General features: G+C 43.6%; 1 long non-coding RNA gene across 1 annotated transcript in view; it reads left to right on the forward strand.

Moving 5' to 3' along the window:
- LOC109284111 (uncharacterized) overlaps window positions 1-7,872 on the forward strand; it is a 47,793-nt gene extending 39,921 nt beyond the window's left edge. The window contains exon 5 of the long non-coding RNA XR_002091433.2: window positions 7,587-7,872. This is a non-coding gene — a long non-coding RNA (uncharacterized LOC109284111). The remainder of the gene's footprint in view (window positions 1-7,586) is intronic.
- Window positions 7,873-19,098: the final 11,226 nt, after the last annotated feature.

Below are 19,098 nucleotides of genomic sequence, written 5' to 3' on the forward strand. Positions count from 1 at the left end.
ATCTCCTGCATCCATAGAGCCAATCATCTCATCATAGAAGGCAATCAGTTTGGTCAGGCATAACTTGTCCTTGGTGAATCCATGCTGACTGTTCCTAATCACCTTCTTTTCCTCCAAGTGTTTAGAAATGGATTCCTTGAGGACCTGCTCCATGATTTTTCTGGGGACTGAGGTGAGTCTGACCAGTCTCTAGTTCTCTAGATCCTCCTTCTTCCCTTTCTTAAGTATGGACACTGTATTTGCCCTTTTCCAATTGTCCAGGACCTCTCCCAATTGCCATGAGTTTTCAAAGAAGATGGCCAGTGGCTCTGCAATCATATTGGTGAACTCCCTCAGCACCTGTCCAGCCCCATGGACTTGTATGTCCAGCTTTTCTAAATAGTCCCATACCTGTTCTTTTGCCACTGTTGGCTGCTCACCTCCTCCCCAAACTGTGCTCTAGGTGGTGACTTTGCCTGGGAAGACTGAGGTGAAAAAGGCTTTGAGTACTTCAGACTTTTCAGCATCCTCTGTCACTAGGTTGCCTCCATTTAGTAAAAGACCCACATTTTCCTTAATCCTCTTCTTGTTACTGACATACTTGTAGAAACCCTTCTTGTTACCCTTCTTGCCAGCTGCAACTCCAGTGGTGCTTTGGCTTTTCTGATCCCATCCCTGCATGCCCAAGCAGTATTCTTATACTCCTCCCTAGTTATTTGCCCAAGTTTCCACTTCTTATAGACTTCCCTTCTGTGTTTTAGCTTACTGAAGAGTTCCCTGCTAAGCCAAGCTGGTCTTCTGCCATACTTGCTCGTCTTCCTGTACATTGGGATGGTTTGTTCCTATGCCCTCAGTAAGGTGCTCCATCACTGCTACCTGAATAGAAATGCTGCTGTCACTGCCAAGTAGTTGTTTTTAAACCATGGGTGGACCAAGAATCAAAGGTGGTAGGACTGCAACTGCCTATATCCACCCCTTACCCTAAAAGGAAATCCTCACTACATGGACCTTGTTCTCATGTGACTTTACTGTGCAGTAGCTTCTTGTTGGACACACTATGTCCCTAGCAGACTTCCAAGATCAGCCAAAGGTATTACTGATGGAAGCTTTCCAGGGATCTGATGTGTGTTTTCAGGGTGACCCAAATTTTACAACCACAAAGGAGGCAGGGGAACACCAGCAACATCTTTTTAAACTAAAAGCATCCAAACCAAGGGTCCACACAGTACAGCAAGAATAGAAAGGTGAGTTTTTTAACTAGGAAGGTCCCAGGGCATTTGTGGATTTACAGATTGAAGCCACTTCCTTTAAATTCAATCCAGGAACCAATAAACAGCCAGTGCAAATAAGAGTTCAGGCAGCATGTCCAGCCACTGAGAAGCCACCTAATAAAAGTGCCACATGTTGCATCATCTTAGGTTTCCAGGCTGTCCTAAAATATGGCCAGACAGAGAGCTTATTATAGCCATCAAGTCTTGAGGTGATGAAAGAACTTCATCTGAAAGAAATGGTCGCAGTCTTTTAGCCAGAGGCAGATGGTAAACATTGTTCCTGTACACTGCCATTACAAAGACATCCTATGCTGCAGGGGAAAAGATAGAGAAAAGATGCTCTAGACATGACAGCAACATGTTTATTGGATCAGCAGCAAGCTGCATTAGATGGAAAAATGGAACAGGCCAACCACTGATTCTTTCTGTCCACAGATTTCATATTTTTTTCTTTTCTTTTCTGTTTCTTTTCTGTGTGTAATTATATTTAATAAAACACCCATATTCTCACTGCCAGGTCACAGTGCAGTGATTCATACCAAATGCAATAAAAACACTGTAAAGCATAAAAATACCAATAAAATAATAATAAAAAAGCCTAGGAACTGAAAACAGCTTAGCAAGATAGAGTGAGGCCCCTGTACTTAATAATGTGCTTAGATTTAAGCATGTAAGTGGCCCTATTGAAATGAATGAGGGTACTTTTGTGCTTAGTTAGGCATGTGCCAATCAATATTTTGGCTTTGGATAGGCCAAAAGTTGGAAGGTGTGCACGTTAATAAGGGTCACAGGGAAATTAGCAGAAACTTTTTCAGATGCTACTGTGAAGTAAGGGTGATGCAGCATGATGGCTATTGAAAGCAGGCTTGATCCACATGGCAGGTCCATCACAATAATGGTGTGATCATCTGTTGTCCTCCCGTGCAAAGGCAGGTGGATTCAGATACCCAAGACAGAGCTGAAGGAGAAGGTCTAATATAGCCTTGGCCAGAGGCACAAAAAATCTATTTCTGTGGCTTAGATGGCAGCAGGAGCAGTGGCCAGACTGATGCCTGCAGCTTCTCCCATTTCTGCACCAACTCTAAGGTTGGTGCCTGAGGTTGGCCCTGATCACCAAACCCCTAGTTAAACTACAGATCTAGTCTGGGCCTTCATTGCTGGGGGCTTTCAAAACAAAGTGTCCTGACAAACAGCATGAGTGTTGAACAAACATTTCTGCTACAATGACCAAAATCACTTCAGGATAAACACAAGGGCAGGGTGAACATATAGCACGGTGGACAGGACTGGGGACACCTCTGTCTGGCTTGCAACTCATGGCTGTTCATGGAAAGGGCAGAGATAAAAGTGATAGCAAGCTTCTGTCCCTGGCTTACTGGCGACACACAGGGGGTGCATGCGGGTGCACATGAACCCCTTGTGACTGGCTGCTGCTGATGCCTGCGAGTGATCGCCGCTTGCCACCCCTCCCCCCCACACTGATGACACCACTAGTGGTGTCTGGGGGCAGTCGACAATCAATGCTGGCCACCACCGCCGCTGCCAATGGTGTCTGTGGGGGGTCGCAACCCCCACCGCCTGCCACAGCGGCTGCCTGTAGGAGCTCTGTGCTCCACCATGCCGCCACTGCCACCTGCGGGTGGTCACTGTGCCCCCCCAGCCTCCGGGGGCATGCATCGTTCATGCTTGTTCAACCCATATGAGCTCCCTCTATAAGCAGAGACACAATCAAGAAATCCTTCCCTTTAATTAAAACTAATATAGGTAGATGTATAACTGTTCCCTGAGTGGCAGTAGCACATGTTGCAGGAACAGCTGCCAGAGGTTTGCTGCTACTTGGGAAGATGTTACTTTCTTTTTTTTTGGTGCCAACATACATATTGAGTGGCTAAAAAAAGACTGGCTTCCAACAGCAAAAAAAGAGGAAACATCTCCCCCACTAGCATCAAGCCATTGGCCACTATACCTGTACCCACATGCCCTCTGCCCTCCCCACTGCTGGAACTAGAGCTAATGCAGGGAAAATTCAGGGTGCAGAAGGGGAGGGAAGACCTGGGACAGGAAGGTGAGGTACCCCCTCCGTTTGGGCAGAGCCCAGGGAGCACGTGCCTCTCACTCACTCATCATTATGCTACTAAATATGAAAAGATGCTGAAATAATAACAGTCATGAACCGAGGTTGTCCTCAGCAGTTTGGGGCCTTGCCTTTCATTCGAAGTGGCTGTATCAGAAGCCTGATGTTATAAAATACTGAGTGGTGCTAAGCCCTTCCAATGAGTAGCATTAGTACTAAAGATGTTCAGTACCATAGACCGTAGACTTGCAAGATAAGGCCTATATTGATGTGAGCTCCCTATAAGGGCATTGTAATAGGGCAATCTGTCCTTTTCAGAGCTGCGGGGCACTTGGACAATGAGGAAGTGTCCCATTGCAAGCTTAAAATCTCAGGAGAAAGAGCAGAAAAGAAGCAAAAAAGAGTGAGGGAGCAGCTTGCAAGCAGGAGAGAAGCTGCGAGCAGAACAAGCTTGCTACTAAGGAGGGGCCAGAGTGCTGTGCTGGGGTCAGAGCCAAAGGGCTCTCCTCTTAATACCTGGAGCATGGCAGAAGGGTTTGGCTTTTGTTTGTTGTTCATTTGGTTGCTGCTTAAAGACTATGCTGTGTTTGGAAGGGCTGGCTGAGAAGCTACTCAGGACGCAACATCCATCTGCAGAAACCAGCAGGTTAGGCAAGCGGCCTACAGGCCTGCTTTGATTTTAGTTTTTGAGTGTACTATACAGTCTTTAAGATTAGCTGCAGAACTGGCCTAACCCCAGCTACAATCTGCAATCCATAATGGGTGCACCTATAGATATGCTATTGCATTAAGACACCGAGATGTCATGAGATACCAGTACGATGTTAAACGTGAGTGCCCAGTATCGTGGTGCTGGGAATGTATTCAGGGCTTTTCAGTTCTTTTGTAAGTTATGTCTGCAGCATGTAGAAGGGCAAAGTAAAATAGGGATAATACTACCTTAATTAGGGATAATACTAAATAATAAAATAGGGATAATACTACCTTAATTATCAGAGGACTTGGTCCTGGGTATGACTGTAAACTACATCTGACTAGAGGGTTAGGTGAGGCTACTGGTGTCAGGATAGCTCCTATAAAATGCCACAGTGTTGCAACCTCCAGAGTAAGGCAAGCCCCAAAACCCTACTCCCCTTTGCCTTGTGGGTATTCCTTGGTTGGAGAAAGACTAAGGGGCATCACCCTGAAAGAAACATGTCCTCACTGAGGTGTCAGGCTGTCAGCAGCAGCTCTAATCTGTTGTTCTCTGGCGAGAGTTACAACTATTGAGGCATTGAACATCTGGACGAGGTCTGTCCTTTGGTCTCAGTCTCAATGGTCTAAAGGGGGGATGGTAGGTCTAGGGCAGTGTCTGCTTTTCTGTACTCCTCTGTAGGTGTACACGCTGAAGGTCTTGGTGTGATGGCAGCATAGAGCTCTTACGTGTACACCATGTTCCAGAGGATTGGCAGTTGCCAAGATATAAGAGAACTCCTTTAACCTTATGTTGCTGAAGCTAGACCTACTAGATGCTCTTGGGATTTCAAGAGAGAAGAAACTCAATTTTAATTAAATTTATTTTCCCAGACTGAGTTTGATTATTTACTGACATGCACCCTGCATCATCATTTGCACCTAGTATCAGCAGGTGTAAAAACTGACCAAATTATAATGGCTCAATAACTACACCAGGCTCAATAACTACTCCTGATTTTCCAGGCACCAGGCAATGGAGAATCAGGCCGTAAGTATTTAATAAAAAAGAAAAGAAATATCAAGCTCTACCTCCTTTCTCCCCCTCACAAAAATTCCACCTCCGTGACTATGCAAATAGCAGGAAATCACCATGGATTAAGCTCCAAAAAATGATTTGTAGAAAGGAGAAAACCTAGTCAGAATGCAAAATACTGTATAATTTTAGTTCACAGTGTACTGTAACTCTTAAGCATTATCAGAGTAAATTCACTGCTCTCTGAAAGGTGGCAATGTTCACTTTCCTGCTAAGAGTTTTACTTAAAGGAATGCAGAATCAAAAGAAAAAAACCCAGACCAGATGATGGTGCATCTGCCAGGGGAACATGCTAAAAGGAGTTAAACATTTGGACCAGAATCCAAAACACTTTGTTTCATGTTATTGGGGTTTTTCTGCATCTGAACACCTCCCCCCCCCAACGTTTCCACTCTGTTAATGGAAATAAATTTTAGAACAGTGTGGGAATCAAATAGAAGACAAGAGAAATACAAGGTTGACTAGAGGCTCTGAAGGAAATGTGCTTTGTGTTAACTAGGCTATTAGTAAAAACCGAATATAAAAGCAGTAAGAGCTTCAAAGAGAGGCAGTGGACCAGGTCCAAATTCCCAGCAATACACTGGGCTGGCATAGATTCATTGGGTCCTCTGATTTATTTAACCCTTTGATTTCTGAAAAGTAGGTCACTAGAACCAAGACCATATATATATATGGTCCTAAATGCAAGTTGATTTATTTATATCTACTGTGTGTGTGTGTGTGTGTGTGTGTGTGTGTGTGTGTGTGTGAATACACACACACATATATATGCAGTGGATATAAATACATCACAGAAATTCCATTTTCTGGCCTGTGGACCAGAGCCAGCCTGCAGAACTATTCTATCCATCCCACTGGTAGTATGGCAAGCTATCAGAATTAGTGGTGTGGAGCTAGTGGGGTTCCTGGATCCCAGTGGATTCCAGTTCCTGGCAGGGGCAGGGTGCAAGTGAGGGCTGTGCAAATACAGCCTTTGCTTGCCTCACTGCTGCCCAACCTCTACTGCTGGCCCTGGACCTTCATCACCGCCTCAACATGGGCCCATACCTCCACTATCAGACTCGCTGCAGCTGCTGCTGGACCTGTGGATGTGGCCTGAGAAGAGCCCCTATGTCCAGATCTGGCCCAGGACCCAGGGTGAGTTTGACACCTCTGTTTTAGAGCATGGAAGATTAATATAAAAATATTCTTAGGAGTGAATACATCGGTAAATTTATGTGAGAATGGATACTTAGGAAATAAAATCCTGGTCCTGAGGAAGTGCACATTTGTGCACACATACACATTTACATTTTATTCATAGTATTGTATCTGCTCTAGGCACTGGCACAGACTGAGGACCTGAGCATCCTTCATTTTTTCTGAAAGAAGAGTGTGGCATCAATGTTTCTAACTTGACCAGCTGACACCCCCTTGGGACATGTTTTTTGGAAGTCCACCTTGGGGAACTTGCATAGCACACTTCACACAGGGACCCATAAACCTAGGGCAGGTCCCAAAAGTCCCATGTATTCAGCTCTGAGGCTAAATGGTAGAGAAGGGGGGAGAAAATTGTATTGCTGCTGCTGATGTGATAGCTTGTCTGTGGAGGAGCAAAAGCCTTTACTCTCCTTTACTACCAATCTGGCAGTTTTCATGAGAACCCAATCACCATTAGAAATCTTCAAAAAGAAAGAAACTCCTGGGAACATGGATCCCGTATATGTGTAGACTGCGCCTACCACAGTGGAACCCCAGTTCCTACCAGGAATCTACAAGCACTGTCATAATATAATAAATATTAAGAAAATGTTAAAACCAGAATATGAGTATATATTTAGATGGAATTTTTTCTTTCTCTTTAGGACCTGCCAAGTCTAGATGAAGACAACTGCCTCTTTGTTACTTTTAGAGAGCTGAAAAAAGACTCAATTTTCTTGTTGGAGAAAATGCCAAAGAAAGGGGGAAGTGTGTATGTTTCCCATGGACCTTTGTGTCATCGTGAGAAGCAGAGTTAGGACAGCAGCTTGAAGCGTGTGTGCTAATAGTGGGGACATAACATCCTAGCTCTGTGTTAGCCTCTCTGCTGTGCACAGAAATGCATCAATCAGGGGTGTGTGTGTGTGTGTGTGTGTGTGTGTGTGTGTGTGTGTGTGTGTGTGTGTGTGTGTGTGAAAGAAAAAGAAACAGAGCAACGGAGAGAGTGTGAAAGAAAGAGAAACAGAGCAACGGAGAGAGCCACTGGTTGACAAGGGACTGGAAGGGGAAAAGAGTGATGACATCTTTTATTTTTAGTGACAAAAACTGTACTAACAAATGCATTTTTTTGGGATGATCAAACTTTTTGGCATGAAAAATGTTTTTCCTTGGAAAACAGTTTTTTTACACTTGAAAAATGTTATTGGAGTTCTCAATATTTTCATCACTGTTGTTGTTGTTGTTTATTTTTTTGGCAAACTTGAAACAAAAAAGTTTAAAGATTCCTATGTTCTTTTCTCTCCCTTTACTTCTCTAGTCCCCGTCCCAGACCTGGCCACATAACCTATTACAGCACCAGAATGTGAAGAAGAAAAAAAAAACAAGACAGAAATGAAAGAAAAGGGGAGAAAAAATTGGAGGAGAAAAGGATGCAGGAGAGAAAAAAAAGAAGAGAAAAAAATTCCAAAAATTGCCTGAACATTTTTTAAAACAGTAAAATTTTCCTAGTTTTTCAAGTAAAATGTTGAACAAAAACAAAACAAAACAGGTGTTCTTTTGCAAAAACTGAAGAACAACATTTCTATTAAATTAGTTTACATACATCCACGGCTATTTTTCAAGGAGCTCTATTTACAGCAATGGCCAGAGCCCTAAATTAGGGTCTTATTGTATTGGGTTATATAGCAAATGTGATTCCTGCCCCAAGAAGCTTTCAATTTAATAGAGGACAAGGTGTGGCACATGGGCCAAAGACTCAAGATGACAGATAGACGGAGAAGAATGACACTGGAGCTTTAATGAGTATATGTGGGGCAGGAAGCTACATAGATTAGCTGTCTGCAAAAGTTACAGCCTTCCATGTTTTTTTTAATCTGAAGTAAGCAAATAAGTGGTTTTAACAGATCCACCAGAGCCCACCTACTTAACCATGATCATTCGGCAGTTAACCACAGAGATCAAGACAGGTTTGAGATGTTATTAGGAGGACAGAGCAGTGGCCTTGCAGATCACTTTTGGAAAGGGGTTTTAGGCATACAGCTTATCACTGAAGATAGTCCAAAGTCATTAGAAGCAGGTGAGTCAATGGAGAGGCTGCCACAAACTAAAGAAAAGCTGGGAAATGGCTGCCTGTGGCAGGGCACTGCGGGTACCTGCCACTTTAAGGGCCTGGAGCTGGCAGCTGCCTGAGGAGGGCAGCCATTTTGAGCCTAGGGCTGACCATATAAACAGGGCAGTTTTGCTGCTGGAGGTGAGGCAACAACATCTTCTTGTTGTAGGGGTGCTGGTATCACCAGTGGTTTGGGTGAGGCTATTATCATTTTTGGGGCCCACAGTGGAGTGGGGACCCTGGCGCCAGAGAGAGTGTGGCTTTTGGGGGCACAGACCCTGGTGCCAGTGAAGGCATGGCCTTTTGGGGTACCTAGGTCCTAGAGCCCATGGGGGCGCAGGAGTTTGTGGTGCTCTGACACCAGCACCTGAAGGTGCAATCTTGAAAGGCTGGAGAGGCCTGGTGCATCTGAGGTGCGATTTTGTTTGGTTTTGGGGGGGCTTTTGGACTGGGAGAGGGCAAGTTCGAGGCTGTCCCCTGGCCTTGAACTTGTGGCCCTCCTGGCTGTGGGGCCGGTGCCCTTGCTTCGGGGACAGGAGGGGCTGGGCTTCAGACTGGAGCTCAAGACACTGGAAAAGGCTAGAGCCTCGGAGTCAAACCCTGTTTAGTGAGTTTTAGATGGGGAGGCCTAGCTAGAGAAATACAGGGGTCAGGCCCATGTAGGCGAAAGGCCCCAACATACAAAATACAATAGGCAGTCTCCCGCTCGCAAGAACATCAGCAATAATTTCCATCAAGACGTGGCAGGAGAGTAGAGGGAGGGACATAAGAACTCCAAAGAAGACTCCAAGGGCGCTCCACATAAGGCACGGATTACCAGGGAAGATGGTGCTGGGGTGGGCGACCTGTTATACTGCCCCAAATATGAAAGCAGAGATACTGCTTCCTTTGACTCTCCAATTTGAATTATTTAACTTTTGCTGATGATGCAAAAGCAAACAGAAAACTGTACAAATGATAGCTTAGTCCATTTTTCACAGGCTTCTCTGGTTGCCCTCCATTTGTGTCCATCTCCAATAAAATGATACAGTATAACGATCCCTAGATAATGAAAGGATCTACACAAAATATACTTAATAACACAAGAGACACTGCTAGCTGGTTAGGCAGCGTTCAAAGCAAGTACTGGTCTCTCTTTACTCCTAGTTGGAAAAGACATTGCTGCTCTGTATAGTTACTTCTCTAATACCCTCCAATTCAAAGATATCTGTTTCAAGAAAGGGATATTCTGCTTTCAAATTCTACAGGGGTTTATCCTGTGAGTAAGGGTATCAAGCCCAGTTTGCTTTGGTGTAGTGGGCAAATACTTCCCTTGTATCACACTTCCTTGAAGCTTGTAGAAGCATTACTAATGGCAGGAAGGGGAGAGTGTTGAAACATGCAAATTAAATGAAGGAGCTTTAATGTCCTTCTAAACAATGATCCAACATCTATGTGAAGCTTTAGTTTTATGGTATTGGTTTATGATCAAGATTTCACATGGTCAGTATAACATTCTCAGTAAAAATTGCTTATGGTCACACTTCCCAGGAGCTTCTACAAGTAGCAGATTTATGTCTTTTCTATTACCTGCAGCAGTAAACTGCCTTAAAAATCCCCATGTTCCTGAACGACAAATTGAATTTCAATAAACGTATGTAATATAGCCATAAGAAAAGACAAAACAGAGTTGTGGGCAAGCTTTAAATTTTTCACATAGTTCTTATTTGATCAGACCTTTTGCTCAGGTAAACTCAGGCTACTCCTAGCATATTTATCCCTGTTCTATGCAAAGAGTGGCAATGCTTGAGCGGGGCCAGACCTTGTATTATGTTCAGATTAAAAGCCCTGATAATACAAACCCAGGAGGTGAGTGGGTTTGAGGACACCAGTTCCTCCTGTGTTCTAGTTCCTGCTTCAGTATGGGTCATGACATTTTGAATATTGCTGTAATCTTTGTGACCAGGACAAAGTCCTTTTGAGTTGTCTGGAGGACAGTATGCTGTGGCTATGCTTCTCACTCAACTTCTGTTATCCCTTATTGTGGAAATCCCTGGAAGTGGAGGAGATGCTGCTGCTTTACTCTACCTTCGTATCTCCAGAATGATATAGTCCAGAGAACCCAGGTTTTTAATCTGTCTACAGGACTTTGACTCTACAAGGACAAGCCCAATAGATTAGATACAAATTGGATGTACCCATCAAACCCAACATGACCAGCCTTCACTTTTAAACACTTAGTTTTGTTCACATTATTTTTTGTATTGTGGTAAGAGCTAGAGGCTTCTTTGTGCTAAGCACTATCCAGAAACACATAAAAAGTAGCCCTTGCCACTGAAGATCTTACAATTTAAATGGTGAGGTAGAGTTCTTTGTGTGGGACACAATAGAAAGCTAACCATAAAGAGCTGCTATACATGATCAGTAGATAAAGAAAACTGGCTCAATCGTTCCCTCATTTAACTAGTGCTCAGATACTACTGTGATGCAGGTTGTGTAAGTGCCATAGACATAACACAGTGTTGGCATTTTCACATGCTCCGAGTAACTGCTCTCTTAGGTCTATGCCCATGCCAGAGGCAGCTGTAAAATCTGTAAGACAAATAAATAAAGTATTTATGCTCTCCCACATTGAATGCATCACTAAACCATGGTGGCTGCTGATCTGTTTTCTAGCCAAAAGCAAGTGTGCAAACAACAGTCATCCATGCCTCTGGCAACATTTAAGGACAAGGCTCATTCACCTCACCATCTGGGATGCTGTGCCCATCTTGGTAGTGCTAACCTGGCACTGGTTGGCAGCAGAAGGCAGCCACAGCTTCCTCTGAGTTGGACAGCGTTGCATTTATTCCTTTGTTCATAGGAAAAGATATGACACAATTACAAAAATGGAAGGAGATAACATCTTTATTGAAAATAACTTTTAGTACTTCAGTACTGACTTCACTGGTTCCTATTAAATTGTCAGCATTAGGCCAAGTGTCATACAAGATAGTACAACCTTTCTGTATGCCAGGAAATAACTGTGGTATTTACACCACAATTGTAGGTAAATGTTGACTTTTTAACAGCAGCTACTTCATGTAGTACTTTTCCTCTTCAAGCTTTGTACCATGCCTGCAAGGCATATATTTTTGTGTAACCCACACCTACTCAGAGTATCACTTTATCCCCCTCTAGTGGTCCATGGGTCACAAGCAGAGGCTGCTGATTTTGCCATAGTGATGGTGGCTCATGCAACGACACCTTTTAGCTGAAACAGTAAAGGTTTGTGCTTTCAGATCTAAAGGTCCCATGCACAGTCCTGTTGCCTAGGGTTCACCCAGTGACATGTCATAATATCAGTTTTGCAGGCGATTCAGACATGTTAATGAATTTGTTCAAAAATAGCAAATGCCTATATCAGAGCTTGGCTCGTAGACCAGGAGTTCCTGGCTCCTAATATTTTCCTCAGACCATGTCTGTGTGTACTGGGGAGCATGTATAAAGCTAGTCCAGTGGTCAACCTTTTAAGGCTCCAGATACCCCTCATTAGACTTAAGGCACCTCTCATAAAATGCCAGCTCTTAGTTTCCGCTTATTTTTTTTACTACAATAAAAATATTTTATGAAAAAAAGGAAAATAATAGAGCAGTTTTTCTGTTGCAAAGATCTCAAAAAGACCGTAGCAGATAAAAATATTTTGGCCCTCCTTTGGATTGAAATTTCTGGGTGTCTCCTGATGAGTGCACATGTATTGTTTGCAGCACCTCAAAGCAGTTTTAGGTGTTGCAAACTGCACACGGCACGTGTACTCATTTGCCATGCTGTTAATTATGAGCATGGTGGGTGTTTTTGACACCACAACATCCTTTTGTGTCACCAGAAAGGGAGCCTGACTGGCCAGAGCCACAACCTGGCTGCCAGCCAGGCTTTGAGCAGCTGGCTTGGTCCTGCTGCTGCCCCAGGAGGCCTCGGGGACCCCAGGTAAGGCTGCTGGGGACAACACAAGTGCTGGCCCCAGCCTCCCATCCCCTACCTGGGTCACTGTGTTGCATGTCAGAGTGTGCATGGATGTGCTTAGGGACAAATAGCAACGGCACAAATATGTGCCTCTGCTATTTGCCCTGCAGGAAACGCGTGCTCCTGAAAGTGCACGCTTGTCAGGATGTGCCTTCTGGGTTTATCTTGTGAATCATGTTTGCACACCTAAGTGTTAACATCGTGTGGAATGTTGCAGCGCCCTTGAAAGGATTTCAAGTCATCCCAAGGGGCTAGAGCACCCTGGTTGAGGATCACCCGTCTAGATTAATGTTTTCGTCAGTGATGTGCAGTGCCTGAGGAAGAATAACACCTTTAAGTTATGGCAGAGTAACTCATACATCCACTTGTCTTGCTCAAAGAGGCAAGCAGGTGTATTAATTTTCCAGCAATCCAGCTGGCTGCTTACCAAATATTGGTGTTTTACAACTAGCAGAATCACCAGCTGGCTGCAGGACACAGTTTGATTCTGAAAGAGAGAATCAGGTTTGCAGGCTACCAGTTGTATTCATATTGTTATTTGTACCAGAAATGAAATAAATTACCCATAAAGTCAGATCAGACTTTATAGTAAAATAAACTACAATTGGTTTTTACGTAGTTCTAACGCAAAGTGCAACTCGATTTTATTGCGGGATGATGACCTCGCTTACATGTGCTTATAGCCCTTCTGCAATTATTGCTGCATCTGCTACATTTGTGCATGAGGTGTAACAAGGCTCAAAGGTTCACAAGGATGGTCCCTAGTCTTTCCTCAATTAATCCCTATGCAGAATAATCCTGCATAGGTCCCTGAAGGCTGTGCTACATGAACATTTTTTTCTTCCATGTCTAATTTCTGCAATCTATTGCTTCTGACATGGATAAGGCACATGTTTCCTAGGGATCTCTGAATTTTGACCTGTGCCCCATGTTTTTAAATAGGAGCTGATAGCCACAGGCTATAAATCCAGCAGTTTGCAATGGCTACTCAGTAACTGTTGGGATATAAACAGACATTGCCTTTCTCCCAGGAGAAAGATTTGACCATGACAATGGTCCATGGTAACAGTACATCACACATGTAGCTACAGTTATTAGCAATAAACATTTCACAGCAGGTATAGTTCAACCGTTTTTCTCTTCTCTAAATATCTGTTAATATGAATAATCTCTCAAAGAGTATTATGTTGTTTTCTCTGCTCTGATGCCCTTGCTCCCATATTCTGCATCAAACTATGAAATACTTATTTAAGATTCTACCAGGAAGAGTTTATGTTTGTACCTTTTCTTGTTCTTGTTATCATTGGTGTTATTAGAAGAGATTCATTTCGTCCCATTTCTTGTGCTCATTGCAATCTTTGTCACTAGAATATGGTACAGTATCAGAATTTTCACCATTTTTCAGAGCTTCGTATATGCTCTGAAAGATGGTGGTAGTTAATGCTACTGCTTTGACCTGCTCATTGTTTCATAATTTGATTAATTGACCACACCCCTTCTGTTTCCCAGTCCCTCCCATTTATAGTTTGAACAAACCAGTAAAGTAACTGATCAGAATATTTACAAAGCTGGACATGCCCTGTTTAAAACTCTACTGAACGTATACTGCCTTGCATCGACTACACAAGAATTAGCATTCTGCCTCATCCTTGAAATGAAGATTGCAATTAGCAAGCAGAAAGTCATGCACAAATCCCTTCTTTTTATGAGAATTCTAATAAGGATACAAACTGACACAATAATTATCCATTCTTATGACTATGATTAGAATGGAAAGGAGGGCAAAAGGTCTTCCTCACCTTCTTAACTGCCTTTTCAAGACTGAGCTTAATGACTCTTTTGATGATCGCTGTACTTGCATTTAGGTATTGTACAGGCAAGGCCTGGACTAGGTGCTTGTTAACTCCTTCAGTGCTGAACTTCCCATGCAGCAACCCCTGTTTGCTGTTACTATTCCAGTTCCAAGTCACAACAATGGGTTGGAAGGGTACATTTAGTGAAGGAGGTGTGTTCTACCTGGTTTGATTAGTGGCACACAGGGAAACATTCCCTTATACCAAGTACACCCCATTACAGTCAGTTGCTTAAATGAACATTTTGTCCACAGGTTGGCTAAACTAAGGGAGCTCTTCTGATTTCTAGAAAAGGTTTGGGGTATGGCATTGAAATGGGATAAGTTAGACTAACCCATAAAAACAAGAAACAGCTCAGTGGAGAGGATGGCAGAGCTTTTATCATTTTCCCTACATCCTACCATGAGCTTCTATTTTTCAATAGGTGTAATAAGAATTAGGACTAAATTCTTCCATGTATCATCCAAAGTTGAAGTCATTGTGGAACCCCTGGTGAAACTCTTCCACAACTCATGGCACTCTGGAGAAGTCCCTGAGGAGTGGAAGAGGGCCAAAGTTGTGCCCATCCACAAGAAGGGCAGGAGAGAGGACCTGGGTAACTATAGGCCAATCAGCCTAACTTCCATCCTAGGGAAAATCCTAGAAAAGTTCATCAAGGAATCTATCTGAGATAAGCTTGCAGAAGGTAAGATTCTGAATGACAGCCAGCATGGCTTCGTCATGGGCAGGTCTTGCCTTACCAACCTCATCTGCTTCTATGACCAGGTAACTCACCACCTGGACACGAGAGAGCAGGTTGATATTGTATACCATGACTTCCAAAAGGCCTTTGATCTTGTATCCCACAATGTCCTCATGAGAAAATTGAAAGATTGTGGGCTTAACTTCGAGGCAGTCATTTGGGTGAGAAACTGGCTGCAAAATAGAACCAGAGTTGTAGTGAACAGATCTTTATTAATGATTTGGATGTGGGGGTGAAGAGCTCACTGGCCAAGTTCATGGATGACACCAAGTTATTGGGAAGTGTGGTCACACTTGAAGATAGTCTACAGGTACAGGCAGACATAGGCTAGCAAGTTGGACAGATCAGAATCTGATGAAGTTCAACGTCGAGAAATGTAAAGTGCTCCACCTTGGGATGAGCACCCCCAAACACCTACAGACTTGGTGGCACCAAACTGACTAGCACCATGAATGAAAGGGACCCGAGCGTAGTAATAGACCACAGTATGAATATGAGTCAGCAGTGCGATGCTGTAGCCAGTAGGGCAAATAATACTCTGGCATGCATCAATCGATGCATCTCCAGCAAAACCAAGGAGGTGATTCTTCTGATTTACTCAGCACTGGTGAGACTGCAGCTGGGGTACTGTGTCCAGTTCTGGGCACCACACTTTAACAAGGACATGGACAAGCTTGACAGAGTCCAAAGTAGAGCCACCAGTATGATCAGAGTCTTAAAAAGCAAGCCATACGAGGAAAGGCTGAGGTATCTGGGACTTTTCAGCCTGAGGAAAAGAAGGCTGAGGGGGGACCTAGTAGCATCTTACCACTACACTAAGGGAGTACATCAAGGGCTCAGTGAGCAGTTGTTCACCAGGTCACCCAGGGGAAAAACCAGGAGTAATGGCCACAAACTCCTGGAAGATCGATTCAGGTTCAACATTAGGAAAAACTTCTTCACAGTCAGGGTGTCCAGACTGTGGAATAAGCTCCCTCCAGAGGTGGTGCAGTCACCTACCCTGGAAATCTTCAAGAGAAGAGTAGATAGTCACCTTGCTAGGGTCACCTGATTCCCAATTATCTTTCCTGCTTGGTGCAGGGGGCTGGACCCGATGATCTTCCAAAATCTCTTCCAGCCTTATAATTTATGAATCTATTAATCCACTTAGGATAGGAGAGAAAGAAAGACACTGGGGAGCTCATTCAGGGCGATGTGTAGGGGGTGCATGTGGATGCACGTGCACCCCCTAAGTGTGGCAGTGCACCCCCTGCAAAAAGGTGCTGCCGCCACTGTTGGCGGTGCCTGCGGGCGCTCACTGCTCACCACTGCATCTGCAAGTGGTCCCTGATAGCCCCGTAGTCGGTGGTCCCTGATCGCCACAGTCAGCGCTCACTCTGCCCCCTCCTTCCCCCTGCCCTTGCTGCCTACTGTGCCAGTGGCATCTGCACGAGCTCCCCTGCTCCCTGTTGCTGGGCTCCCATTGGCACAGCTCCCCGCCAGCTGCCAGGGACATGCGCTGTTCATGAGCTCATTACTTCGTGACTGTTACTGTGGCTTCTGAATACTATATGTAAAGATGTGGTAAAGACTAAATTGTTTTTAGTGCAACTAGAATTCACTTATCTAGCTTTGGCCAGGAAGTATAATGAATCTTTATACAATCTTAGTATATCAAAGAGCTGCCAATGCAGTATGCATATCAAGCATGGGAGTTTAGAGTAAAACATGGCTTCAATTTAATCTTATTGCCCAAGCTGTAAAAAAAATATTCAAAGGTCAAAGGCAAATTGCATGCGAGTCTGTACAGCTGCCCTGTTGTATCCATAAACCCCACCATGGGCGCTGGTCCAAATGTAATTCTATAGCCCCAAGGACAACCAACAATTTGGCTAATTAGAAAATTCCAAGACTCAAAAGTGACCGATATTTTTAGCCTCCACAAACCATTCCTTGCATCCAGCCAATGAAATTCAAGGAAAAACAGATTAACTGCTTGACTGCTGTCTAAGTAGAACAAGTCTGCTGTGCTGCTGAATGTCCTGACATTCCATTTAAGGTCAGAGGAATGTGCTGAGAATCACAGCTGTGTGTCAGGTGCAGTGGGTGACCAGCACAGAAGGGGTTAAACTAGGCTAGCAAGCTGATCTGAATAGAACAAAGACATCATTTTCTTGGGAGACTGCAATTGCTGAATAATGCATTTGATAAAAATTAAATGGAAAAAGATAAAATATAAAAATGAACCATTAAATACAGAATCCTGTTGGTGACTTTGCAAATAAATATATATTTTTTACTTCTATGAAAATATATCTATAAAAGAAACAGAAGACATAAGCAGTAGATCATGTTCCCTGAGTGAATAATGACCAGTTGTTGCACAAACAGTTTAGAGCATAAGCAATTTTAAAGAGACATGTAGCAAACCAATTATTGCAAGGCATCCTAACAATCCAAGGCATCCTAATGAGAAAGCAGAAGCCAACTCTATGCTTTCACCTGCACTGAATAGTATAGCTGCAAAATACCTAGGACAAACATGATTTACACTTGCTCAGCTAGATTTGGAAAGACACAACTAGCTCCATTTTGAAATTAGGGAGAATTATGCAGATGAAAATTGTGTCTGCATTTAGGGTTTGTACTGGTACAGCTATACCAATGACAGAAATCTCCATGAAAACTAGGCTTATATCTTTTTTGCTGATCACTGTCAGATACATTCTCACTTCTGTATGGGTTATTCAGTATGAACCCATATCCGGCTGTGCTTGCTGAGTTCTGTACTGAATTTATTCTTTTTTATGCCAATACCTGATTTGTTACATATCTTAAAATACATTGCATTTCAAACTCTTTCCCTTCAGTGAGAGTTGGAGATTGGGACTGGATTGATGAAGCCAGTTTGTCATTCCTGATTGGCCTAGTTGGAGGCCAAGAGATGGGAACCAGTCAGAGGGCAAATTTTCTGTCCTTTCCTCCACGAGCTTAAAGAGTGAGCTGTAGGGGAGTCAACAAGGAGGGGGAAGATCATACCTGTGGGTATGAAGAAGGGATCAGATGACTTAGAACTGGAGAGAAATGTTCACCCTTATGCCTGGTGGCATGTCTGCACTCCCTCAAACTGTACTGGGGACTGACCCTGTGAACACACCTCACCTACCTGCTCCCCCTTGACATGTGCCATGTAATAATAAAAATGGAAAGTTGCTACCAGGAATGTATGCAGGGAATGTTCCCAAACCCTAGAGTGGCACTGGCCATGTTCCAGGAACATGCCAAAAAGCAGTTTCATTGTAGTTTTTTGGCACCCAGAACCTACAAAGCAAATGGGAGACACACATTCTTATGTTGGTGCTCCCACACATGACCCAGCATGGTGGAGACATGGCTTGAGTATTTGAGGTGATGGGGCTGGAAGTGGCTGACAGATACACTGCATATGGAAACTGTGAAAGCTTGGACAGTATCTCTTGCAGAAAAATGCAAGACAATGGCTGGGGCAAGACTGGATTGTGGGAACAAGACTGGCACAAGAAAATCAAACTCTGCTAATGGCTTGCAACACATTAGGTGTCGAGACAGTGGAGTGCTTGCGGTACCCAGTACCAGACCCATGCCATAAGATAATAACAGTCATAATAACAGTCCTCAACCTTGTACCACACCTGAGAAGTGATGGTTAAAAGTATTGGCAGAATCCTGATATGCCCATCACATATGTATTTCCAAGCTAAGAGAGCCGCCAAAGGAAAGGCTGAGCCAGTGAAGGCAAGGTAACTACATATGCATTTCAACTGATCTAGCAGTGAAAGAAAACAAAAGACTAAATATGTATTTCAAGAGAAACTTGTAAAAGATACAGGAAAAATGCCCTGTACGTGACAAACACACCCTGCTCACATTTCTCCCAACAAGCATCCAATGTGATGCAAGGTGTTAAAATATCTGAACCACTCAACGTATATCTGGAGTCTGGTAAACAGAGCATTACCCATACAAGCTACTGCAGATGTGTCCCATTGATAAACAAATACCCCAAAGCAGGTTTAGTGACACCTCTAAGGATCCTGTTGGACCACTCAGACCTATCACTTGTAAATTGATCTGTAATTGCAGAGACTGCAGAAAAACACAGTCTTCACACCTAGACAAATCCAGA

Source organism: Alligator mississippiensis, chromosome 1 (genome assembly GCF_030867095.1).
Source record: "Alligator mississippiensis isolate rAllMis1 chromosome 1, rAllMis1, whole genome shotgun sequence".
In the NCBI taxonomy this organism is placed as follows: Eukaryota; Metazoa; Chordata; order Crocodylia; family Alligatoridae; genus Alligator; species Alligator mississippiensis.